The sequence below is a fragment of the Nerophis ophidion genome, linkage group LG01 (assembly GCF_033978795.1).
Source record: "Nerophis ophidion isolate RoL-2023_Sa linkage group LG01, RoL_Noph_v1.0, whole genome shotgun sequence".
Taxonomy (NCBI): Eukaryota; Metazoa; Chordata; class Actinopteri; order Syngnathiformes; family Syngnathidae; genus Nerophis; species Nerophis ophidion.
In genome coordinates this window covers 85,702,602-85,730,101 of record NC_084611.1, presented here as the reverse complement: position 1 = coordinate 85,730,101, position 27,500 = coordinate 85,702,602, and the positions used below count along the sequence as shown (strand labels likewise).

Here is a 27,500-nt window from a genome sequence, read left to right as displayed (position 1 = left end):
CAGTTAACTCAAACCCAGGGGCCAACACACACACACACCACACACACATATAGGCGGGGCCTACATTTTGCCTCAATGACCCACAAGATGGTGTTTACGGCACTGACCTGCCAGCTCGCTTTATCCTACTGGACACTAGTAAACAAACACCATGCTAATTTAAACACAACTAAAACAATGACTTGAGGATTACACCTAAATACGTGACAGTAAATATTAGCAGTCACCAGATACCCTAGAAAACAGCGACTAGAACATGTACAAAGTTGGGAAGTTTTTCACAACTAATACTCGTCCAGGTTGAGTAAAATAGTAGCACTCATCTACAGACCGATAAACACGTGTTGTTCTTGGTTGTGTTTGAATCTGTCGAGAAACTGTGACATCATTGGGTGTCGTTCAAACATCCATTTAGCACGTTTACTGTATTAAGCTTGAATCTAATCATTCACGCAGTAACAAGAACACAAGCAATAGGACAGATACTTGCTCTAGAATTCACAGACTCCTGAAACTGAAATAATCAGCAGTCAACAACTTTGCTTTAACGCAGAAACTAAGTGTTTGTTTCTTAACATTCACACGATTTGATGCACAATATCAGTGTTAACACCCGTCACTCGTCAGTCTTAATAGGTTAACCCGGGTTATCCAAACTACGACCCGTGGGTGCCCCCCAGACGGCACGTATCCACTAAGCATTTGCGCGGTGTCCTCCGTAACATACAAATAGACGTCAGTCAGGCCAACAAAAGTACCTAAAGTCAGTGGCCATTAATTGGACATAATTTATGTACACATGCACAGCATTAACTTGTATGACCCAATCTACACAACCTTCTCTAGTCATGGTGCGGGGGGAAAAACATTCAACCAGCACAAAAATTCAACAAACATGGTCACACAACAAATTCTGCGCATACAACAATCAAAACAACATCAACTACATACATTACAAAGGATGATGGAGAAAATGCAAGACACTCTCTCCACACTTATCCATGTTTGTAGATATGTATATATATATGTATATGTGTGTATATATATATATATATATATATATATATATATATATATATATATATATATATATATATATATATATATATATATATATATATTAGAGGTGGGCAAATTAATGCGTTAATTACGAGTTAACTCATCAATCTATTAACGCCGACAATTATTTTATCGCACATTTGCGTATGTTGTTTACATGCTTTTATTTTGTTAACGCCTTTTCTTAACAAGATGGCGTCGCCCGGACGGGCTTCAGTGTCGAGGGGCTCTTGGTAAAGATGGAACATTTGGCAAAAATACCGGACACTTCTGCAAATTTCATGGCTGGCTTACAGCGTGGTCACTCCGGGATCACTTACGACCGCCAGACAATTCTGAATGTGGATAGATCGGGCCGTTTTGGACTGAATGACGCGTGCTTGCTAGAACGGCTAGCTAGTATGGGAATACTTTGCCGGCTACATCCAGCGGCCTGTGAAGCAGCGGAGTATATGTGTTGTCTGTCTATTTATGAATAATGCAGACGAGGCGTGTTGGCTGAGTTTTCAGAGCGTGCATATCACAACATACAAGATGCCGTCATGGCGACACACAACCTATACCGGGCTACCGCGCATGCTCGTCACTCCTGTTGCATGCTGGGTAGGGTAGTTCTTTTTTCCCTGGCTCATAACATCACAATATAGTACCATGTATATGATGCGTTCAGTTTATCAAAGCACCAAGCAAACAATCGGAAAATTTCCATCATATCAATTCCTAGATATGGTCATAATTATTTTAAGTGCACTACGCAGAATAAACACAACATTATTAATATTGCTACTACGGATAATTTGATCAAAAACTCCCTAAAACAGCCCACTACCTATAATATAGGTTTTTTAAACTTAAGATCCCTGATAAAAAAAAAATGTTTCTGCTGTTACCTCAGAAATTGCCGGTTCAGATGTTATGATTGTGGCTCAGAGATTTGTATGTAGATTATATTTATTTTCCATAACAAACAGGATAACTTAAATACTCTGGCAGTGGCAATAAGCCTAAATGTTTGTATTTAAATTTTTTTAGTTGATTTTCATAAAATATGCTATTTAACTGCTACTGTTTAACAAGGACTGATTTAAATTGTGTTTGCACAACAAATGTTTTGGCGCTTTTGTTCATGTGAGATAATATTCCAATAAAAGGTGCACTACACACTACTTTTGAATTCATTATTGGGCTTTGCGTATACAATGCAGTTAATCGCGATTAATCGGAGAAATAGTGCGATTAACTTCGATTCAAATTTTTAATCGTTGCCCAGCCCTAATATATATATATATATATATATATATACACATAAACATATATTTATATACACATATACATATATATGTGTGTATATACACACTCACACATATATATATATATATACATATTTACATACATACATATAAATACACACACACATTATATATATATATATATATAATGTGTGTGTGTATATATATATATATATATCTATATATATATATATGTGTACATAAACACACACATATATATATATATATATATATATATATATATATACATATATAAATATACACACACACACACACACACACAACACAGTTGCGATCAAAGGTTTACACACACTTGTAAAGGACAAAATGTCATGGCTGTCTTGAGTTTCCATTAATTTCTACAACTGTTATGTTTTTGTGATAAAGTGATTGGAGCACCTATTTGTTGGTCACAAAAAAAAAATCATGATTTTTTTTTTTTTTATTAATTTGTTAAGTGTTTACTGAAAATGTGAGCAAATCTGCTGGGTCAAAAGTATACATACAGCAATGTTAATATTTGGCTACATGTCCCTTGGCAAGTTTCACTGCAATAAGGCACTTTTGGTAGCCATCCACAAGCTTCTGCTTGAATGTTTGACCACTCCTCTTGACAAAATTGGTGCATTTCAGCTATATTTGTTGGTTTTCTGACATGTACTTGTTTCTTCAGCATTGTCCACACATTTAAGTCAGGACTTTGGGAAGGCCATTCTAAAACCTTAATTCTAGCATGATTTAGCCATTCTTTTACCACTTTTGACATGTGTTTGGGGTCATTGTCCTGTTGGAACACCCAACTGCGCCCAAGACCCAAACTCTAGGCCAGGGGTCACCAACGCGGTGCCCGCGGGCAGCAGGTCGCCCGTAAGGACCAGATGAGTCGCCCGCTGGCCTGTTCTAAAAATAGCTCAAAAAGCAGCACTTACCTGCCTCTATTTTTAAATTTGTATTTATTTACTAGCAAGCTGGTGTCGCTTTGCTCGACATTTTTACTTCTAAGAGAGACACAACTCAAATAGAATTGGAAAATCCAAGAAAATATTTTAAAGACATGGTCTTCACTTGTTTAAATAAATTCATTTATTTTTTTTACTTTGCTTCTTATAACTTTCAGAAAGACAATTTTAGAAAAAAAATACAACCTTAAAAATGATTTTAGGATTTTTAAACACATATACCTTTTTACCTTTTAAATTCCTTCCTTTTCTTTCCTGACAATTTAAATCAATGTTCAAGTATTTTTTTTTAATTATTGTAAAGAATAATGAATACATTTTAATTTAATTCTTCATTTTAGCTTCTGTTTTTTTGACGAAGAATATTTGTGAAATATTTCTTCAAACTTATTATGATTAAAATAAAAAAAAAATATTCTGGAAAATCTAGAAAATCTGTAGAATCAAATTTAAATCTTATTTCAAAGTCTTTTGAATTTCTTTTAAAAATTGTGTTCTGGAAAATCTAGAAGAAATAATGATTTGTCTTTGTTAGAAATATAGCTTGGTCCAATTTGTTATATATTCTAACAAAGTGCAGATTGGATTTTAACCTATTTAAAACATGTCATCAAAATTCTAAAATCAATCTTAATCAGGAAAAATTACTAATGATGTTCCATAAATTCTTTTTTAAATTTTTTCAAAAAGATTCGAATTAGCTAGTTTTTCTCCATTTTTTTTGCGTTGAATTTTGGATTTTAAAGACTCGAAATTGAAGATAAACTCCATCCATCCATCCATTTCCTACCGCTTATTCCCTTTCGGGGTCACGGGGGGTGCTGGCGCTTATCTCAGCTACAATCGATGAGGTGGCGACTTGTCCAGGGTGTACCCTGCCTTCCGCCCGATTGTAGCTGAAGATAAACTATGTTTTAATATTTAATTTTCATTTTTTTCGTGTTTTCTCATCTTTTAAAGCGTTCAATTAAGTGTTTTTTTCATCATTTATTCTCTACAAAAAACCTTCCATAAAAGGAAAAAAATGACGGACAGAAATACCCATTTTTTGATATATATAGATTTATTTATTAAAGGTAAATTGAGCAAATTGGCTATTTCTGGCAATTTATTTAAGTGTGTATCAAACTGGTAGCCCTTCGCATTAATCAGTACCCAAGATGTAGCTCTTGCTTTTAAAAAGGTTGGTGATCCCTGCTCTGGGCTGACATATTGCTGTGTATTGTGGCCAAAAAGCTGCATTTTTGTTTTATCTGACCACAGAAGGTCTTATTTTTGTCCATGTGATGTCAGATGAAACAAAAATTGAGCTGTTTGGCCACAATACCCAGCAATATGTTAGGAGGAGAAAAGGTGAACCCTTTAATCCCAGGAACACCACACCTACCGTCAAGCATGGTGGTGGTAGTATTATGCTCTGGGCCTGTTTTGATGCCAATGGAACTGGTGCTTTCCAGAGAATAAATGGGACAATGAAAAAGGAGAATTACCTCCAAATTCTTCAGGACAACCTAAAATTATTACGCAGTTGGGTGTTCAAACAGGACAATGACCCCAAACACACGTCAAAAGGAATGGCTAAATCAGGCTAAAATTAAGGTTTTAGAATGGCCTTCCCAAAGTCCTGACTTAAACGTGTGGACAATGCTGAAGAAACAAGTCCATGTCAGAAAACCAACACATTTAGCTGAACTGCACCAATTTTGTCAAGAGGAGTGGTCAAAAATTCAGCCAGAAGCTTGCGGGATGGCTACCAAAAGCGCCTTATTGCAGTGAAACCATGTTAAGGGACATGTAAGCAAATATTAACATTGTGTGAATGCAGAGAGACCAGGGCACTTAGGTCTGGAACAACATTTATAGTGTGAATGCAAAGAGTCCAGAATAACAGTGAAAAAAAGTTCTGTTCCGTGGTCCACAAACGCCTGAGGGTGAACACGTCACTCAGCATTTAGCAGTTCGCAGAAACGTGAATACATGAATCACTCAACATTTCGTCGGTAAAGCGGAAGCAACGCAATCCTTGTCTCTCAGCGTTCCCGCGTAAGTTATGTATACCTATTTTTTATAGTTTTTTGTAGATGCGCAAACACAATTGTGTGTAGCATTCAAAAAAATCTAATAATTGATTCTCGGCATTAAAGGCAATGACGGGTTGTTTTAAAAGTCCAATATTCATGTACAAATTCCCATTCGTCACAGTTCTCTCGGCATTCACACAACAGCCATGCGAATCCTTGGTGTGAATGCAGTGTCAGAATAATTGTATCTAAATTTATCACAAAACTTTGTGTTGCCATGAGTCCTCGGCGAGAAGACAAAAGCTGTCTTTGATCCTACCAAGAAGAAGGCTTGCAAAACTCCACTGTGTAGGATGGGAAGTAACATGAAGGTGTTCTGTCTCTTCTACTGTAATCCACAGAAAGATTTCGTCTTGACCCAAGAACTACAAAGCGGAGAGGAAGCAGGGCCTCACTCCCCTCAAGGCGAGCTTTTCTTTGAACTGTTGTAATCAAAGTCGATGGGTGTTTACGACCCCCCGCCCCTTAGAAACAGCTGTTGCCATGTGAAGACCTTCTCTTTGAACTGTTGTAATCAAAGTCGATGGCTGTTTACGACCCCCGCCCCTTAGAAACAGCTGTTGCCATGTGAAGACCTTCTCTTTGAACTGTTGTAATCAAAGGCGATGGCTGTTTACGACCCCCGCCCCTTAGAAACAGCTGTTGCCATGTGAAGACCTTCTCTTTGAACTGTTGTAATCAAAGGCGATGGCTGTTTACGACCCCCGCCCCTTAGAAACAGCTGTTGCCATGTAATCAGGGAAAGTCCAAATAAAAGAGGCGGCGTACAATCTTTTGCCAGAGCCTGGTGAGACTGTACAAAGAGCATACTTGCCAACCCTCCCAATTTTTCCGGGAGACTCCCTAAATTTCAGTGCCCATCCCGAAAACCATTTTCTACCCAGACAACAATATTAGGGTCGTACTGCCTTTAGCATCCACTTTACTTCCATACTAACAGCATGTCGGCCCAGCTACATTTTATGTGCAGCTTTTACACACACTAAAGCGAATGCAAGGCATACTTGATCAACAGCCATACAGGTCACACTGAAGGTGGCCGTATAAACAACTTTAACACTGTTACAAAAATGTGCCACACTGTGAACCCACACCAAACAAGAATGACAAACACATTTCGGGAGAACATCCGCACCGTAACACGACATAAACACAACAGAACAAATACCCAGAACCCCTTGTAGTACTAACTCTTCCGGGACGCTACAATATACACCCCGGCTACCACCGAACCCCGCCCCCCAAAGCTTTCATGCGTATTTCTTTTAGCATTCTTCATGAAAAGCTGTAACATAAATAATAGGATTCTTGACTCTCAGCATTCCTGTCAAGTATTAGGTGAATGCATTGATCAAACATTAGCGCACTAGGGCCTGTGACATATATGGATATCTGGAAGGCCCGATGTTGAGGAATAGAAAAATTAATAATACATCAGACCGTCAGCATTCCCACAGTAACGCAGCTTCAATGTCAGCGAGTAGGAACGCTGGTCTCTCAGCATTGCAGTAATGCGGCACCAATGTGAACTCTCAGCATTGCCATGGTTGGCGTAAGTGTGAGTCTCTCAGCATTCACACAGTAAGTAAAGAGAATACTTGAGTCTCAGTATTTCACACAGTAAATAAATAAAGAGAATACTTGAGTCTCAGTATTCACATTGGTGTGGCTTTACTGCAATGCTGACAGACTGATGTGTTTACAGTACAGCAGGGGTGTCCAAGGGCCGCATAACAAAAAGTCAAAATATAGAGGGGCCGTTTTTATATTTTTGATTTTGTTACAAAAAAAAAAAAAAAGCTGAAAACAGACATGTTACATATAGATATATTACATGCAGTCAAGGTCAAAAGTTTACATACGCTTCTAAAGGACTGTCTTGAGTTTTCAATAATTTCTACAACTCTTATTTTTTCGTAATAGAGTGATTGGAGCACATGTTTGTCACAAAAAACACTCATGAAGTTTGGGTCGAGGGCTGGGCGATCTCTCGGATGTACTCGATATATCAATCAATCAATCAATGTTTATTTATATAGCCCCAAATCACAAATGTCTCAAAGGACTGCACAAACCATTACGACTACAACATCCTCGGAAGAACCCACAAAAGGGCAAGGAAAACTCACACCCAGTGGGCAGGGAGAATTCACATCCAGTGGGACGCCAGTGACAATGCTGACTATGAGAAACCTTGGAGAGGACCTCAGATGTGGGCAACCCCCCCTCTCTAGGGGACCGAAAGCAATGGATGTCGAGCGGGTCTAACATGATACTGTGAAAGTTCAATCCATAGTGGCTCCAACACAGCCGCGAGAGTTCAGTTCAAGCGGATCCAAGACAGCAGCGAGAGTCCCGTCCACAGGAAACCATCTCAAGCGGATCAGCAGCGTAGAGACGTCCCCAACCGATACAGGCGAGCGGTCCATCCTGGGTCTTGACTCTGGACAGCCAGCACTTCATCCATGGTCATCGGACCGGACCCCCTCCACAAGGGAGGGGGGGACATAGGAGAAAGAAAAGAAGCGGCAGATCTCTCTGTGCGATATAGAAAATGACTATATCGTGATATTCGAGTAAACGTTCTCACGCAGTTGCTTTTTGCTGCGGGCATTACACAACTGGCTCTTCTCACTCTTTGTTGTCTCTCCTGCTCGCAGAGACGTAAAACAAGCGCACCTTCTTACATACGTCACATACAGAGGTGGGTAATAACGCGCTACGTTTACTCCGTTACATCTACTCGAGTAACTTTTGGGATAAATTGTACTTCTAAAAGTAGTTTTAATGCAACATACTGTAACTTTTACTTGAGTATATTTATAAAGAAGAAACGCTACTTTAACTCCGTTCCATTTCTCTACATTCAGCTCGCTACTGATTTTTATCCATATGTTAATGCATGCTTTGTTTTTGGTTTGTCAGACAGACCTTAGAAGTAAGATCCATCACGTGCCTGCGTTTCACCAATCAAATGCAGTCACTGGTGACGTTTGACTCTGTTTCACCAATCAAATGCAGTCACTGGTGACGTTTGACTCTGTTTCACCAATCAAATGCAGTCACTGGTGACGTTTGACTCTGTTTCACCAATCAAACAGAGCCAGGCAGTCACATGATTAACTGCACACTTTTTTAAATAAACCTTTATTTATAAATTTTAATGTAAGTACAAAAACTGTAGAAAACAGTATAAACACCATACGAAAACAGCGCCAGGGGGTTGTAAATTCAAAGTAACTAAAATAGAATGCAAAAAATATGTATATATAAAATAAACAAAGTGCAAAGCCATATGCTCACTCAATCTCAGTAAATAACTTAAATTTGGAATACAGCATCATCGTCTTTTTGGTTGTTCGAGGTAGAGTGTTTTAATGTAGAGTTTTAAATCTTTTTTAAAGGCACAAAAAACAGGTCAGGTATTGAGAAACTTACATTTATGAATATAAAACTTAGCCAATAGTATCATGAGATTGCAAAGGTAAAATTAATTTTCAATTTTTTTTTCAAATTTCAATAACCAAATATATATATTGTTTAATTATCTATGATTGTTTTAGTTGCTTAAGAGAAATTCCTGACTCTGAATTTGTTCATTGCTATTTTTATGTTTCTGTGCATTACTTGTTGCCGTCATCATTAAACAAACAGGTTACTCATCAGTCACTCAGTACTTTTTACTTTTATTCAAGTAAATATTTGGGTGACTACTCCCTTACTTTTACTTGAGTAATACATCTCTAAAGTAACAGTACTCTTACTTGAGTACAATTTCTGGCTACTCTACCCACCTCTGGTCACATACGTATACGCTCTGGCGGAGCAGAGCGGGTAGCGGCATTGGTAATGTTAGATGCCTCGCGATTGGTAATACGAGAGAAAGATGGTGCGAATCTGGTAACAAGGAAGGAAGAATTAATTCCCAAGAAAAAAAGAATGGGGTCCATCGTCTGGTGGACAACCGTAATATATCAAGAGTGGGGTAAAAGTGTTGCTACAAAGTAGCATTACTGCTAATTTGTAGCATCATTTGAAAAGTCACCCGCTAGATAATTAAGAGTGCTTGAAACTCCGCATGTCAACATCTCCGTTCGGTGCCACACCAACAAAATGCCGAAGGCAACCATTTCCAGATCAAAACCGTATGAAAAAAAACTAGTCAACAACAGAAGGAGATAATGTCCGCAGTAACCTACCACATAGCGAAGGACATTTACTCTATGATTTACTATTATGCAGCTTATTTTTGTTTGACAGTTATTGAAATATCTCGTGTGACATCATGCACAAAAGTGCACTTTATTTGTTTTAAACTATTGTAGTGGCGTTCTGTACAAAAAGTGCACTTTAATTTAGTGTTGTTTTGATATGTCATCTTAGTGACATCATGCACAAAAGTGCACTAATAGTTCATTTTAAAATGTCTCTGACAATTTTGCACTTTATGTTTTGAAATGACATCACTGTTTGTGCCACTGCTTAATAACTGTTTAATAAATACAGTTTGGGTCAATTGACTTAGTTGTGATTTCCCTCTCTGCATGAAAGTTTTAAAGTAGCATATATTAATGCAGTCTGAACAAAAATGTTTTAATGTAGACACATAGAATCATCATACTGCTGTGATTATATGCATCAAGTGATCATTCAAGGCTAAGGCAAAATATTGAGATATATATCGTGTATCGTGACATGGCCTAAAAATATCAAGATATTAAAAAAAGGCCATGTCGCCCAGCCCTGTATGGGTCTACTGAAAATGTGACAATATCTGCTGGGTCAAAAGTATACATACATGATCAATTTTGGTGATGTAGAAAAGTTACAATCAAATCAAATTAGCTTCATGGCATGGCCTCTTAAAGACCTACTGAAACCCACTACTACCGACCACACAGTCTGATAGTTTATATATCAATGATGAAATTTTAACATTGCAACACATGCCAATACGGCCTTTTTAGTTTACTAAATTGCAATTTCAAAATTTCCCGCGGAATTTCCTGGTGAAAACGTCGCGGTATGATGACGCGTGCGCGTGACGTCACACATTGTAGAGGACATTTTGTTGAACAATGGAGACGTCAAAGAAGAAAGCTGTAGGTGGGAAGCGGTGTATTGGGGTCGCCTTTAGCAACACAAACACAGCTGGTGTTTCATTGTTTACATTCCTGAAAGATGACGGTGAAGCTTTTTTGGTGACGTTATTGGTTGGAGGGGACATATTAGCCCAGCACCACACACGGCTAAAAGTCGTCTATTCTCATCGTGCGATTACACAGTATTTTGGACATCTGTGTTGCTGAATATATTGCAATTTGTTCAATTAATAATGGAGAAGTCAAAGTAGAAAGGTGGAGGTGGGAAGCTTTTAGCCTTTGGCCACACAAACACACGGTGTTTCCTTGTTTAAAATTCCCGTAGGTGAAGCTTTATTACGGATCAGAGCGGTCAAGCGAACATGGATCCCGACTACATGTCAACCGGCAGTTTTCGGTGAGAAAATTGTGGAAATAAGTCGCCTCTTACCGGAGATCAGCGGAGCCAGCGTCCTCCTGCGGCTGCTGTGACTTCTCTCAGAGACTCTGGCGTCAAAACACCCGTGGCCACACCCCTCCGACTTCAAGGTACTGTTTAACTCACTAAAACACTAGCAACACAATAGGCAGATAAGGAATTTCCCAGAATTATCCTATGTGTCTAAAAACATCTAAATCGCTCTCACTGCCCTCGCCTTTTTTTTGTTTTTTTCTAGGCCTTCACTCTAAATTTCCTCATCCACGAATCTTTCATCCTCGCTCAAATCAATGGGGAAATTGTCTCTTCCTTGGTCCGAAGAGCTCTAGCTGCTGCTGGCTATGATTGTAAACAATGTGAGGATGTAAGAAGCCCTACAACCAGCGACGTCACGTGCACATCGTCTGCTACTTCCGGTAAAGGCAAAGCTTTTTTATTAGCGACCTAAAGTTGCAAACTTTATCGTCGATGTTCTCTACTAAATCCTTTCAGCAAAAATATGGCAATATCGCGAAATGATCAAGTATGACACATAGAATGGACCTGCTATCCCCGTTTAAATAAGAAAATCTCATTTCAGTAGGCCTTTAACTTCAGGTGAGTGATTATGATTGACGACACCTGTTGACTTCTCTTTAAATAGGCCTCAAACGCGACACTGGGAAAGTCAAAGGAACTCAGCACAAATCTGAAAAAAAAAATAATCATTGACTTTAATAAGCCAGGAAAGTCACTTGGGGCCAATTCAGAGATATAAGAGCAACTGTGCAGACAATTGTTCGTAAGTATAAAGTGCATGGCACAGTTTTGTCACTGCCACGGTCAGGAAGAAAACGAAAGCTATCACCTGCTGCTGAGAGAAAATTGGTCAGGGTGATGAAGAGTCAACCGAGAACCACCAAAAAGCAGGTCTGCAATGAATTGGAAGTTGCTGGAACACAGGTGTCAAGTGTCCACAGCCAAGCGTGTTTTGCATCGCCATGGACTGAGAGGCTACCATGCAAGAAGGAAGCCCTGGCTCCAGAAGCGTCACCTTAACACATGGACCTAAGATAAGACCTTCTGGAGGAAAGTTCTGTGGTCAGATGAAACAAAAATTGAGCCATTTGACCACAACACCCAGCAATATGTTTGGAGGAGAAAAGGTGAGGCCTTTAATCCCAGAAACATCATTCCTACCGTCAAGCATGGTGGTGGTAGTATTATGCTCTGGGCCTGTTTTGCTGCCAATGGAAATGGTGCTTTCCAGAGAGTAAATGGGACAATGAAAAAAGAGGATTGCTTTCAAATTCTTCAGGACAACCTAAAATCATTAGCCTGGAAGAGGTTGGGTCTTGGGCACAGTTTGGTGTTCCAACCGGACAATGACCTCAAACACATGTCAAAAGTGGTAAAGGAATGGCTAAATCAGGCTAGGAATAAAGTTTTAGAATGGCCTTCCCAAAGTCCTGACTTAAACGTGTGGACAATGCTGAAGAAACAAGTCCATGTCCGAAAACCAACACATTTAGCTGAACTGCACCAATTTTGTCAAGAGGAGTGGTCAAACATTCAACCAGAAGCTTGTGGATGGCTACCAAAAGCGCCTTATTGCAGTGAAACTTGCCAAGGGACTTGTAACCGAATATTAACATTGCTGTATGTATACTTTTGACCCAGCAGATTTGGTCACATTTTCAGGAGACCCATAATAAATTCATAAAAGAAGCAAACTTCATGAATGTTGTTTGTGACAAAAAGTATGTGCTCCAATTACTCTATCACAAAAAAATAAAGCGTTGTAGAAATGATTGGAAACTCAAGACAGCCATGACATTATGTTTTTTACAAGTGTATGTAAACTTTTGACCACGACTGTATATATACATATTTGTGTGTGTGTGTGTGTGTGTGTATATATACATATATATATATATATATTGGACAGGACAGATACAATAAAATCCATCCATCCATCAATTTTCTACCGCTTATTCCCTTTCGGGGTCACGGGGGGCGCTGGCGCCTATCTCAGCTACAATCGGGCGGAAGGCAGGGTACACCCTTGACAATGAAATACATTTTTTTAAAAATACAAAAATATTTTTTAATTTAAAGAAAAAAAATATATATATAGATATATATATATATATCTATATATATTAAAAAAAACATTATATATATATATATATATATATATACATATATATATATATTAAAAACATACATATATATATATATATATATTTTTTTTTTTTTTTTTTTTTTTTTTATGATCTTTTATGTATGTTTTTTTGTATTTTTATGTGCTGTCCAACCACTTTAGTAAATATTTGGGTAGAATTTTGTCAAGCAAAACCATCCATCCATCCATCCATTTTCTACCGCTTATTCCCTTTCGGGGTCACGGGGGCGCTGGCGCCTATCTCAGCTACAATCGGGCGAAAGGCGGCGTACACCCTGGACAAGTCGCCACCTCATCGCAGGGCCAACACAGATAGACAGACAACATTCACACTCACATTCACACACTAGGGCCAATTTAGTGTTGCCAATCAACCTATCCCCAGGTGCATGTCTTTGGAAGTGGGAGGAAGCCGGAGTACCCGGAGGGAACCCACGCATTCACGGGGAGAACATGCAAACTCCACACAGAAAGATCCCGAGCCTGGATTTGAACCCAGGACTGCAGGACCTTCGTATTGTGAGGCAGACGCACTAACCCCTCTGCCACCGTGAAGCCCCCAAGCAAAACCAGTTTTCTCTTAATATAGAAACATTTATGAGAGCATTTTATTAAGGCATGTAGTTATTAATAGAACTGGCACCAAAATGTTCTTAAAAAAATATTGATTTTGATTCAAGAATCATTTTCAATCGAGAACCAACTCTAAATCCAATCGTGTGTTGCCCAAAGATTCCCAGCCCTACCTAATAGTATTTAAAATTCACAGCCCTACCTAAAATTGTGTGATGGGGGCAGATAATAAAGGTTTATACTTCTTTCTGCTCCTTTTTTTATTGATGATTTATTTCAATATTATGTTTATTGTTGTCGTTTTTTTTGTTTGACCTTGAATGAATGAAATAAACACAGAAATGGAAATGGAAAAATGTGAGAAAAAGCTGACATTTTAAAATTAATAATAAAAATATAATTTGTCACTTACAACGGACAAAGTTTGGATACATGATTGTAGCCTTTGTTTTACAAATTAAAAACATACTTTTTGCATTAGTTTGTATTAATTTTGTGTTAAATGTTCATCTTTTTGTCTTTTTGATCCTTTTTTTCTTGCATTTTTACTGTTTGACGAATGAGGGAGTCTCTCTGCGTTCACATAGTAAATGAGCACTAATGAGAATGCACGACTCTCAGCATTCAGGGCTTCACGGTGGGAGAGGGGTTAGTGCGTCTGCCTCACAATACGAAGGTCCTGAGTAGTCAGGGTTCAATCCCGAGCTCGGGATCTTTCTGTGTGGCGTTTGCATGTTCTCCCCGTGACTGCGTGGGCTCCCTCCAGGTACTCTGGCTTCCAAAGACATGCACCTGGGGATAGGTTGATTGGCAACACTAAATTGGCCCTAGTGTGTGAATGTGAGTGTGAATGTTGTCTCTCTATCTGTGTTGGCCCTGCGAAGAGGTAGTGACTTGTCCAGGGTGTACGCCGCCTTCCGCCCGATTGTAGCTGAGATAGGCACCAGCGCCCCCCCCCCCCCCCCCCCCCGCAACCCAAAAGGGAATGAGCGGTAGAAAGTGGATGAAATAAACACATGAATGGAAATTGAAATAAATGGGAGAAAAAGCTGACATTTTGATTCTAATAATTAATCATATAATTTTTCACTTACAATTGAAACATTTTGGATACATATTTTATCCATCCATCCATCCATCCATCTTCTTCCGCTTATCCGAGGTCGGGTCGCGGGGGCAGCAGCCTAAGCAGGGAAGCCCAGACTTCCCTCTCCCCAGCCACTTCGTCTAGCTCTTCCCGGGGGATCCCGAGGCGTTCCCAGGCCAGCCGGGAGACATAGTCTTCCCAACGTGTCCTGGGTCTTCCCCGTGGCCTCCTACCGGTTGGACGTGCCCTAAACACCTCCCTAGGGAGGCGTTCGGGTGGCATCCTGACCAGATGCCCGAACCACCTCATATGGCTCCTCTCGATGTGAAGGAGCAGCGGCTTTACTTTGAGTTCCTCCCGGATAACAGAGCTTCTCACCCTATCTCTAAGGGAGAGCCCCGCCACACGGCGGAGGAAACTCATTTCGGCCGCTTGTACCCGTGATCTTATCCTTTCGGTCATGACCCAAAGCTCATGACCATAGGTGAGGATGGGAACGTAGATCGACCGGTAAATTGAGAGCTTTGCCTTCCGGCTCAGCTCCTTCTTCACCACAACGGATCGGTACAACGTCCGCATTACTGAAGACGCCGCACCGATCCGCCTGTCGATCTCACGATCCACTATGCCCTCACTCGTGAACAAGACTCCTAGGTACTTGAACTCCTCCACTTGGGGCATATTTTATGTTTTACAAAATAAAAACATACTTTTTGCATTAGTTTGTAGTAATTTAGTGTTAAATGTTCATCTTTTTTCCTCATTACTTCGTCTTTTTTATCCTTTTATTCTTGCATTTTTACTAGGGCTGCGAATCTTTGGGTGTCCCACGATTCGATTCAATGTCGATTCCTGGGGTGGCGATTCGATTATAAATCGATTTTTTTTTATTGAACCCGATTCTCGATTCAAAAACGATATTTTTCCGATTCAAAACGATTCTGTATCCATTCGATACATAGGATTTCAGCAGGATTTACCTCAGTCTGCTGACATGCTAGCAGAGTAGATTTTTTTTAAAAAGCTTTTATAATTGTAAAGGACAATGTTTTATCGACTGATTGCAATGATGTAAATTTGTTTTAACTATTAAACGAACCAAAAAATACGACTTATTTTATCTTTGTGAAAACATTGAACACAGTGTGTTGTCGTTGTAGGCACAATACCAATGTGAGCAATTTGCAAAATGCATTTGTAATGCGCAATCTTTTTACAAATTGCTTCCAGCTATATATTTGAATAATGTGTGGGGCACATTTTGCCAATCAATGGGCGCAAATACATGTTTTTGGTGTCAAAATAATTGATTAAATACTTATGTAAATCTATTAATTTGTAGTCCGGACAATATAACTGAGTATTGCCCTCAAATCAGTCCGACCCTAACCCTAACCCTAACCACTATTCCAGGGGTAGGGAATCTATGGCTCTAGAGCCAGATGTGGCTCTTTTGATGACTGCATCTGGCTCGCAGATAAATCTTAGCTGACATTGCTTAACGCGATAATTATGAATAATTTTGCTGGTAATCACAGTGCTAAAAATAACGTGCAAAATATAAAACATTCTCATGCATTTATATCCATCCATCCGTTTTCTACCGCACCTGTTCAAGAAGTCGCATTAATGGTAAGAAGTATTTTATGTCACGATGGGGGGGTTGCAGCTTGCTGCGGGGTCGTTCTCCCAGGAAGGCAGACGGACTACTCGGTACATGGCTTTTAGGTAAAAACATGATTTAATTTTAACAAAAAAAAAATATACAAAACAAAATCGCTCACAGCGGAGGCACAACTTGGGCTAATGAACAAAGCTAACGCATAAACAGACCAAGAACATAAATCAAACAAAACATACTTGGTATGGCATGAAACAAGTCAGCACAGGGCGACTGACTGGCAAAGACGAGCTTAAATACTGCCTCTGATTAGTGCTCAGGAAGCAGGTGAGCGGGCATTTTGTCCACCAGAGACAGGTGGACAAAATGAGTAACCAAGGAAACTAGACAAGAGAGTGGAAAAAAAACAGGAACTTAAAAAGGACAAACAGCACATGGCCAAACAAAAACATGACCAACAGACATGACACTTTATTTATTATTGGTTAGCTTCAGAATAACAATGTTATTAAAAAGATTAAGAGACTTATTATACTCTAAAAATGTTGGTCTTGGGGGTACTTGAAGGTATGCCAAGGGGTACGTGAGATTTTTTTTTTGAACATTCAAAAAAATTGCTACAATTCAAAAATCCTTTATAAATATATTTATTGAATAATCAACAAAATATGAATGTAAGTTCATAAACTGTCAAAAGAAATGCAACAATGCAATATTCAGTGTTGATGTTGTAGGCACAATACCAATGTGAGCAATTTGCAAAATGCGCAATTGTATAATGCGCAATATTTTTGCAAATTGCTTCCGGCTATATATTTGAATAATGTGTGGTGCACATTTTGCCAATCAATGGGCGCAAATACATGTTTTTGGTGTCAAAATAATTGATTAAATACTTATGTAAATCTATTCATTTGTAGTCGGGACAATATAACTAAGTATTGCCCTCAAATCAGTCCAACCCTAACCCTAACCACTATACAGTGTAGTGAATTTATATATATTTATATAGCACTTTTCTCTAGTGACTCAAAGCGCTTTTACATAGTGAAACCCAATATCTAAGTTACATTTAAACCAGTGTGGGTGGGACTGGGAGCAGGTGGGTAAAGTGTCTTGCCCAAGGACACAACGGCGGCGTAAGCGGGAATCGAACCTGCAACCCTCAAGTTGCTGGCACGGCCGCTCTACCAACCGAGCTATGCCGCCCGCACATACATCCACGACTAAACAACTGACTAAACTACTACCACAACTTGGTTTACTATTTATAAAATATAATAATGTAGGGTTACTGACTAAACCATCCACAAAATCTCATCTTAAATCTCGTCTTGCGATATACAAACTGCTTGCGCACAATGGAAATAACGTATAATTTGCAAAGTGCGCGAGATTGGTGAAATGCTTACAACAGTGGTTCTCAAATGGGGGTACGCGTACCCCTGGGGGTACTTGAAGGTATGCCAAGGGGTACGTGAGATTTTTTTTGGAATATTCAAAAAAATAGCTACAATTCAAAAATCCTTTATAAATATATTTATTGAATAATACTTCAACAAAATATGAATGTAAGTTCATAAACTGTCAAAAGAAATGCAACAATGCAATATTCAGTGTTGATGTTGTAGGCACAATACCAATGTGAGCAATTTGCAAAATGCGTAATTGTATAATGCGCAATATTTTTGCAAATTGCTTCCAGCTATATATTGGAATAATGTGTGGTGCACATTTTGCCAATCAATGGGCGCAAATACATGTTTTTGGTGTCAAAATAATTGATGAAATACTTATGTAAATCTATTCATTTGTAGTCCGGACAATATAAATAAATGATGAATGGGTTGTACTTGTATAGCGCTTTTCTACCTTCAAGGTACTCAAAGCGCTTCGACACTACTTCCACATTTACCCATTCACACACACATTCACACACTGATGGAGGGAGCTGCCATGCATGGCGCCAACCAGCACCCATCAGGAGCAAGGGTGAAGTGTCTTGCTCAGGACACAATTTGAGTATTGCCCTCAAATCAGTCCAACCCTAACCACTATACAGTGTACATCCACGACTAAACAACTGACTAAACTACTACCACAACTTGGTTTACTATTTATAAAATATAATAATGTAGGGCAGGGGTCGGGAACCTTTTTAGCTGAGAGAACCAAAAAGCCAAATATTTTAAAAATATATTTCCGTAAGAGCCATATAATATATTTTTTTAACACTGAACACAAATAAACACGTGCATTTTTAAGTAAGACCAACATTTCTAGAGTATAATAGGTCTCTTATCCTTTGTAATAACATTGTTTTTCTGAAACTAACTGTGGAGGAGGCGTGGCCTGCGGGCCTGCAGCGACAGGTGCGTAGATGGCCCACCTGGGCCTTGTTATCTAATCACCTGTCGCTCTGTTATAAGCAGCAGCCAGGAGTAGAGACGGGATTGGGGCTGGAAATACTATTGCTGGAAAGCAACTGAGAGACTTATTGAAAAATAAAACAATATTGTAACCCTGAAACAGGCTCTCATGTCGGTGCTTGGGGGTCTGAAGAACCTCCAGGAGGGCAAACCCCACACTAACCAATAATAAATAAATAACTTCTTACCATTAACGCAACTTCTTGAACAGGTGCGGTAGAAAACGGATGGATGGATTAAAAATGCATGAGAATGTTTTATATTTTTAAGATTATTTTTAACACTGTGATTACAAGTGGAATTATTCATTACTTATCGTGTTAAGCAACGTCAGCTTAGATTTATCTGAGAGCCAGATGCAGTCATCAAAAGAGCCACATCTGGCTCTAGAGCCATAGGTTCCCTAGCCCTGATGTAGGGTTACTGACTAAACCATCCACAAAATCTCATCTTAAATCTCGTCTTGCGATATGCAAATTGCTTGCGCATGATGGAAATGACGTATAATTTGCCAAGTGCGCGAGATTGGTGAAATGCTTACAACATTTACAGCTAGATTTTTTGTGGACATGTTCCATAAATATTGATGTTAAAGATGTATTTTTTTGCGAAGAAATGTTTAGAATTAAGTTGATGAATCCAGATGGATCTCTATTACAATCCCCAAAGAGGGCACTTTAAGTTGATGACTACTTCAATGTGTAAAAATCTGAATCACTTGTTTATTTTTTTTTAAAGTTTTAATTATTTTTATATCTTTATTTCCAAATAGTTCAAGAAAGACCACTACAAATGAGCAATATTTTGCACTGTTATACAATTTAATAAATCAGAAACTAATGACATAGTGCTGTATTTTACTTCTTTATGTCTTTTTTTTCAATCAAAAATGCTTTCCTCTGATTAGGGGGTACTTGAATTAAAAAAATAATGTCAATGAGGGATTTTTAATCACTGCTATGCTGAAATTATAACCAATATTGATACTGTTGTTGATAATATTCATTTTTGTTTCACTACTTTTGGTTTGTCCTGTGTTGTTTTTGTGTCTCCTCTCAATTGCTGTTTATTGCAGTTCTGAGTGTTGCTGGGTCAGGTTTGGTTTTGGAATTGGATTGCATTGTTATGGTATTGTTGTGAGTTTTTTTTTTTTTCAAATGAGAATCAATTCTGAATCGCACAACGTTTGAATGGCGATTCAAATTCGAATCGATCTTTTCCCCACACCCCCAATTTTTCCTGTTTGACAAATGAGGGAGTCTCTCTGCGTTCACATAGTAAAAGAGCACTAATGAGAATGCACTCGACAAAGGAGGCTTTAACTTAAAAAAATAACTTTTTTTTTTGGTTTGTCCTGTGTTGTTTTTGTGTCTCCTCTCAATTTCTGTTTATTGCAGTTTTGAGTTTTGCTGGGTCAGGTTTGGTTTTGGAATTGTATTGCATTGTTATGGTATTGTTGTGTATGGTTTTGTTGTATTGATTTAAAAAAAAAAAACTATTATTTTTTTTCTTTAAATGAGAATCAATTCTGAATCGCACAACGTGAGAATGGCGATTCAAATTCGAATCGATTTTTTCCCACACCCCTAATTTTTACTGTTTGACGAATGAGGGAGTCTCTCTGCGTTCACATAGTAAATGAGCACTAATGAGAATGCACTCGACAAAGGAGGCTTTAACTTAAAAAAATAACTTTTTTTTGGTTTGTCCTGTGTTGTTTTTATGTCTCCTCTCAATTGCTGTTTATTGCAGTTCTGAGTGTTGCTGGGTCAGGTTTGGTTTTGGATTTGGATTGCATTGTTATGGTAATGTGTATTGTTTTGTTGTATTGATTTGAAAAAAGATTTTTTTTTTTTTTTTTTTAAATGAGAATCAATTCTGAATTGCACAACGTTTGAATGGCGATTCAAATTCGAATAAATTTTTTCCCACAACCCTAATTTTTACTGTTTGACGAATGAGGGAGTCTCTCTGCATTCACATAGTAAATGAGCACTAATGAGAATGCACTGGACAAAGGAGGCTTTAACTTAAAAAAATAACTTTTTTTTGGTTTGTCCTGTGTTGTTTTTGTGTCTCCTCTCAATTGCTGTTTATTGCAGTTCTGAGTGTTGCTGGGTCAGGTTTGGTTTTGGAATTATATTGCATTGTTATGGTATTGTTGTGTATTGTTTTGTTGGATTGATTTTTTCAGAAAATGATTATTATTTTTTTTTTTAAATGAGAATCAATTCTGAATCGCACAACGTGAGAATCTCGATTCAAATTCGCATACATTTTTTCCCACACCCCTAATTTTTCCTGTTTGACAAATGAGGGAGTCTCTCTGCGTTCACATAGTAAATGAGCACTAATGAGAATGCACTCGACAAAGGAGGCTTTAACTTAAAAAAATAACTTTTTTTTTTGGTTTGTCCTGTGTTTTTGTGTCTCCTCTCAATTGCTGTTTATTGCAGTTCCGAGTGTTGCTGGGTCAGGTTCGGTTTTGGAATTGGATTGCATTGTTATGGTAATGTAGTGTATGGTTTTGTTGAATTGATTCTTAAAAAAAAACTTTTTTTTTTTTTTTTTAAATGAGAATCAATTCTGAATCGCACAACGTGAGAATGGCGATTCAAATTCGAATACATTTTTCCCACACCCCTAATTTTTCCTGTTTGACAAATGAGGGAGTCCCTCTGCATTCACATAGTAAATGAGCACTAATGAGAATGCACTCGACAAAGGAGGCTTTAACTTAAAAAAATAACTATTTTTTTTTTGTTTGTCATGTGTTGTTTTTGTGTCTCCTCTCAATTGCTGTTTATTGCAGTTCTGAGTGTTGCTGGGTCAGGTTTGGTTTTGGAATTGGATAGCATTGTTATGGTATTGTTGTGTATTGTTTTGTTGGATTGATTTTTTTTTAAATGATTACTATTTTTTTTTTTTTAAATGAGAATCAATTCTGGATCGCACAACGTGAGAATGGCGATTCAAATTCGAATACATTTTTCCCCACACCCCTAATTTTTCCTGTTTTGACAAATGAGGGAGTCCCTCTGCGTTCACATAGTAAATGAGCACTAATGAGAATGCACTCGACAAAGGAGGCTTTAACTTAAAAAAATAACTTTTTTTTTTGGTTTGTCCTGTGTTGTTTTTGTGTCTCCTCTCAATTGCTGTTTATTGCAGTTTTGAGTGTTGCTGGGTCAGGTTTGGTTTTGGAATTGTATTGCATTCTTATGGTATTGTTGTGTATTGTTTTGTTGGATTGATTCAAAAAAAAAAATGACTACTATTCTTTTTTTTTAAATGAAAATCAATGCTGAATCGCACAACGTGAGAATGGCGATTCAAATTCGAATACATTTTTCCCACAACCCTAATTTTTACTGTTTGACGAATGAGGGAGTCTCTCTGCATTCACATAGTAAATGAGCACTAATGAGAATGCACTCGACAAACGAGGCTTTAACTTAAAAAAATCACTTTTTTTTGGTTTGCCCTGTGTTTTTTTTGTGTCTCCTCTCAATTGCTGTTTATTGGAGTTTTAAGTGTTGCTGAGTCAGGTTCGGTTTTGGAATTGGATTGCATTGTTATGGTAATGTTGTGTATTGTTTTGTTGTATTGATTTAAAAAAAAAAAAAGATTACTTTTTTTTTTTTTTAAATGAGAATCAATTCTGAATCGCACAACGTGAGAATGGCGATTCAAATTCGAATCGATTTTTTCCCACACCCCTAATTTTTACTGTTTTGACAAATGAGGGAGTCCCTCTGCATTCACATAGTAAATGAGCACTAATGAGAATACACTCGACAAAGGAGGCTCTAACTTAAAAAAATAACTTTTTTTTTTGGTTTGTCCTGTGTTGTTTTTGTGTCTCCTCTCAATTGCTGTTTATTACAGTTCTGAGTGTTGCTGGGTCAGGTTTGGTTTTGGAATCGGATTGCATTGTTATGGTATTGCTGTGTATTGTTTTGTTGGATTGATTTAAAAAAAAAAAATGGATTACTATTTTTTTTTTTTAATGAGAATCAATTCTGAATCGCACAACGTGAGAATGGCGATTCAAATTCGAATACATTTTTCCACACACCCCTAATTTTTCCTGTTTGACAAATGAGGGAGTCCCTCTGCGTTCACATAGTAAATGAGCACTAATGAGAATGCACTCGACAAAGGAGGCTTTAACTTAAAAAAATAACTTTTTTTTGGTTTGTCCTGTGTTGTTTTTGTGTCTCCTCTCAATTGCTGTTTATTGCAGTTTTGAGTGTTGCTGGGTCAGGTTTGGTTTTGGAATTATATTGCATTGTTATGGTATTGTTGTGTATTGTTTTGTTGGATTGATTTTTTTAGAAAATGATTATTCTTTTTTTTTTTTAAATGAGAATCAATTCTGAATCGCACAACGTGAGAATGGCGATTCAAATTCGAATACATTTTTCCCCACAACCCTAATTTTTACTGATTTGAGAAATGAGGGAGTCTCTCTGCATTCACATAGTAAATGAGCACTAATGAGAATGCACTCGACAAAGGAGGCTTTAACCTAAAAAAATAACCTTTTTTTTTGGTTTGTCCAGTGTTGTTTTTGTGTCTCCTCTCAATTGCTGTTTATTGCAGTTCTGAGTGTTGCTGGGTCAGGTTTGGTTTTGGAATTATATTGCATTGTTATGGTATTGTTGTGTATTGTTTTGTTGGATTGATTTTTTTAGAAAATGATTATTTTTTTTTTTTAAATGAGAATCAATTCTGAATCGCACAACGTGAGAATGGCGATTCAAATCCGAATCAATTTTTTCCCCACACCCCTAATTTTTCCTGTTTGACAAATGAGGGAGTCTCTCTGCATTCACATAGTAAATGAGCACTAATGAGAATGCACTCGACAAAGGAGGCTTTAACTTAAAAAAATAACTTTTTTTGGGTTTGTCCTGTGTTGTTTTTGTGTCTCCTCTCAATTTCTGTTTATTGCAGTTCTGAGTGTTGCTGGGTCAGGTTCGGTTTTGGAATTGTATTGCATTCTTATGGTAATGTTTATTGTTTTGTTGGATTGATTAAAAAAAAAAAGACTACTATTCTTTTTTTTTAAATGAGAATCAATTCTGAATCGCACAACGTGAAAATGGCGATTCAAATTCGAATCAATTTTTTCCCACACCCCTAATTTTTCCTGTTTGACAAATGAGGGAGTCCCTCTGCGTTCACATAGTAAATGAGCACTAATGAGAATGCACTCGACAAAGGAGGCTTTAACTTAAAAAAATAACTTTTTTTTTTGGTTAGTCCTGTGTTGTTTTTGTGTCTCCTCTCAATTGCTGTTTATTGCAGTTCTGAGTGTTGCTGGGTCAGGTTTGGTTTTGGAATTGTATTGCATTGTTATGGTATTGTTGTGTATTGTTTTGTTGGATTGATTTTTTTTAAAAATTATTACTATTTTTTTTTTTAATGAGAAACAATTCTGAATCGCACAACGTGAGAATGGCGATTCAAATTCGAATACATTTTTTCCCCACACCCCTAATTTTTCTTGTTTGACAAATGAGGGAGTCTCTCTGCGTTCACATAGTAAATGAGCACTAATGAGAATGCACTCGACAAAGGAGGCTTTAACTTAAAAAAATAACTTTTTTTTGGTTTGTCCTGTGTTGTTTTTGTGTCTCCTCTCAATTGCTGTTTATTGCAGTTTTGAGTGTTGCTGGGTCAGGTTTGGTTTTGGAATTATATTGCATTGTTATGGTATTGTTGTGTATTGTTTTGTTGGATTGATTTTTTTAGAAAATGATTATTCTTTTTTTTTTTAAATGAGAATCAATTCTGAATCGCACAACGTGAGAATGGCGATTCAAATTCGAATACATTTTTCCCCACAACCCTAATTTTTACTGATTTGACAAATGAGGGAGTCTCTCTGCATTCACATAGTAAATGAGCACTAATGAGAATGCACTCGACAAAGGAGGCTTTAACTTAAAAAAATAACTTTTTTTGGGTTTGTCCTGTGTTGTTTTTGTGTCTCCTCTCAATTTCTGTTTATTGCAGTTCTGAGTGTTGCTGGGTCAGGTTCGGTTTTGGAATTGTATTGCATTCTTATGGTAATGTTTATTGTTTTGTTGGATTGATTAAAAAAAAAAAGACTACTATTCTTTTTTTTTAAATGAGAATCAATTCTGAATCGCACAACGTGAAAATGGCGATTCAAATTCGAATCAATTTTTTCCCACACCCCTAATTTTTCCTGTTTGACAAATGAGGGAGTCCCTCTGCGTTCACATAGTAAATGAGCACTAATGAGAATGCACTCGACAAAGGAGGCTTTAACTTAAAAAAATAACTTTTTTTTTTGGTTAGTCCTGTGTTGTTTTTGTGTCTCCTCTCAATTGCTGTTTATTGCAGTTCTGAGTGTTGCTGGGTCAGGTTTGGTTTTGGAATTGTATTGCATTGTTATGGTATTGTTGTGTATTGTTTTGTTGGATTGATTTTTTTTAAAAATTATTACTATTTTTTTTTTTAATGAGAAACAATTCTGAATCGCACAACGTGAGAATGGCGATTCAAATTCGAATACATTTTTTCCCCACACCCCTAATTTTTCTTGTTTGACAAATGAGGGAGTCTCTCTGCGTTCACATAGTAAATGAGCACTAATGAGAATGCACTCGATAAAGGAGGCTTTAACTTAAAAAAATAACTTTTTTTTGGTTTGTCCGGTGTTGTTTTTGTGTCTCCTCTCAATTGCTGTTTATTGCAGTTCTGAGTGTTGCTGGGTCAGGTTCGGTTTTGGAATTGGATTGCATTGTTATGGTAATGTTGTGTATGGTTTTGTTGTATTGATTCTTAAAAAAAAAACTTTTTTTTTTTTTAAATGAGAATCTATTCTGAATCGCACAACGTGAGAATCGCGAATCAAATTCGAATCGATTTTTTCCCACACCCCTAATTTTTCCTGTTTGACAAATGAGGGAGTCTCTCTGCATTCACATAGTAAATGAGCACTAATGAGAATGCACTCGACAAAGGAGGCTTTAACTTAAAAAAATAACTTTTTTTTTTGGTTTGTCCTGTGTTGTTTTGTGTCTCCTCTCAATTGCTGTTTATTGCAGTTCTGAGTGTTGCTGGGTCAGGTTTGGTTTTGGAATTGTATTGCATTGTTATGGTATTGTTGTGTATTGTTTTGTTGGATTGATTTTTTTAAAAAATGATTACTTTTTTTTTTTTTAATGAGAAACAATTCTGAATCGCACAACGTGAGAATGGCGATTCAAATCCGAATCAATTTTTTCCCACACCCCTAATTTTTCCTGTTTGACAAATGAGGGAGTCTCTCTGCATTCACATAGTAAATGAGCACTAATGAGAATGCCCTCGACAAAGGAGGCTTTAACTTAAAAAAAATTACTTTTTTTTGGTTTGTCCTGTGTTGTTTTTGTGTCTCCTCTCAATTGCTGTTTATTGCAGTTCCGAGTGTTGCTGGGTCAGGTTTGGTTTTGGAATTGTATTGCATTGTTATGGTATTGTTGTGTATTGTTTTGTTGGATTGATTTTTTTTTTAAATGATTACTATTTTTTTTTTTAAATGACAAACAATTCTGAATCGCACAACGTGAGAATCGCGAATCAAATTCGAATCGATTTTTTCCCACACCCCTAATTTTTCCTGTTTGACAAATGAGGGAGTCTCTCTGCGTTCACATAGTAAATGAGCACTAATGAGAATGCACTGGACAAAGGAGGCTTTAAATTAAAAAAATTAATTTTTAGCAAAAAATAAAAGGGAGGGGGGCATGTGTTCCCCCCCTCCGTTCCGTTGACCCGGTGGTCGCCAATGGCAACCGCCGGAGAAACAAACGTCGGCGGAAAATACTCCAAAATTAATCCGCCGACCAGGCGTCACACTCGGCGTTTGAACGCGGCGTCACAGGTGTCTCCAATAAAGTGAATCGACGTGAATTCACGGCCAACGACGTCGGTTTAACGTAAAGCGTGACGCAGAGCAGGTGGATGAAAGAAAAGGAGGTCAAAGTTAATTGTTGAGTGCTTCTCACCGTGTCGGCGCCGCCAGGCTCCATGATGCTCCTTCGAAGCTGCCCCGTCTTTCCCCCTCAAACGGAATCCATGTTCAATTACGAAGGAGGGGAGAGAGACAGAAAAAAAGAACGCCAGCAAGGCGTCTTAACCACAAACAGTTCCGTCACCTCGGACCCTGAGCGGCCGCGGAGTCACCCCGGCTCGGTGCGTACATCTCCGCCGCCTGCCCAGCAATGCCCGCTGGCTCCCCGGCAGCCGCATTCCGCCGTCCACGCGCGGTTCGGGAGCCGAGCGCTGACGGAAACACTCGAGCGGCTCGCTCGGGCCTCACCTCGGAAGCCCGAGCTAACCTTCGTCGTCCGTGCACGAGTACACGAAGACAGCGCCCTCTGGTGGACAGTACCGTGTATCACGGGAACATGCAAACTGAGCCAGTGAATAAATAATGCAAATATAAAAATGTTTTTATTAGTTTTGGAAGCAATTTAGGCCAATGTGCAGTTTTTACAAGTTCACAAAGTATTATTTAAAAAAAAAAAAACATATTTTCACCTATTTATATAATCTGATGACAGCATGTTAAAAAAAATGGTTAAAAAAAAAAAGTTAAAGTACCAATGATTGTCACACACACTCTTGGTGTGGTGAAATTATTCTCTGCATTTGACCCATCACCCTTGATCACCCCCTGGGAGGTGAGGGGAGCAT

The 27,500-nt window shown here is 38.0% G+C and overlaps 1 protein-coding gene across 3 annotated transcripts in view; it reads right to left on the bottom strand.

Moving 5' to 3' along the window:
* Nucleotides 1–27,154, bottom strand: part of radil (Ras association and DIL domains) — an 87,710-nt gene extending 60,556 nt beyond the window's left edge. For 2 of the 3 annotated variants that reach the window (XM_061914120.1, XM_061914128.1), the window contains exon 1: nt 26,810–27,154. The gene's annotated coding sequence lies outside the window, so the exon portion shown is untranslated. The remainder of the gene's footprint in view (nt 1–26,809) is intronic. The other variant, XM_061914138.1, reaches the window with a different exon arrangement.
* Between the last annotated feature and the right edge of the window lie 346 nt (nt 27,155–27,500).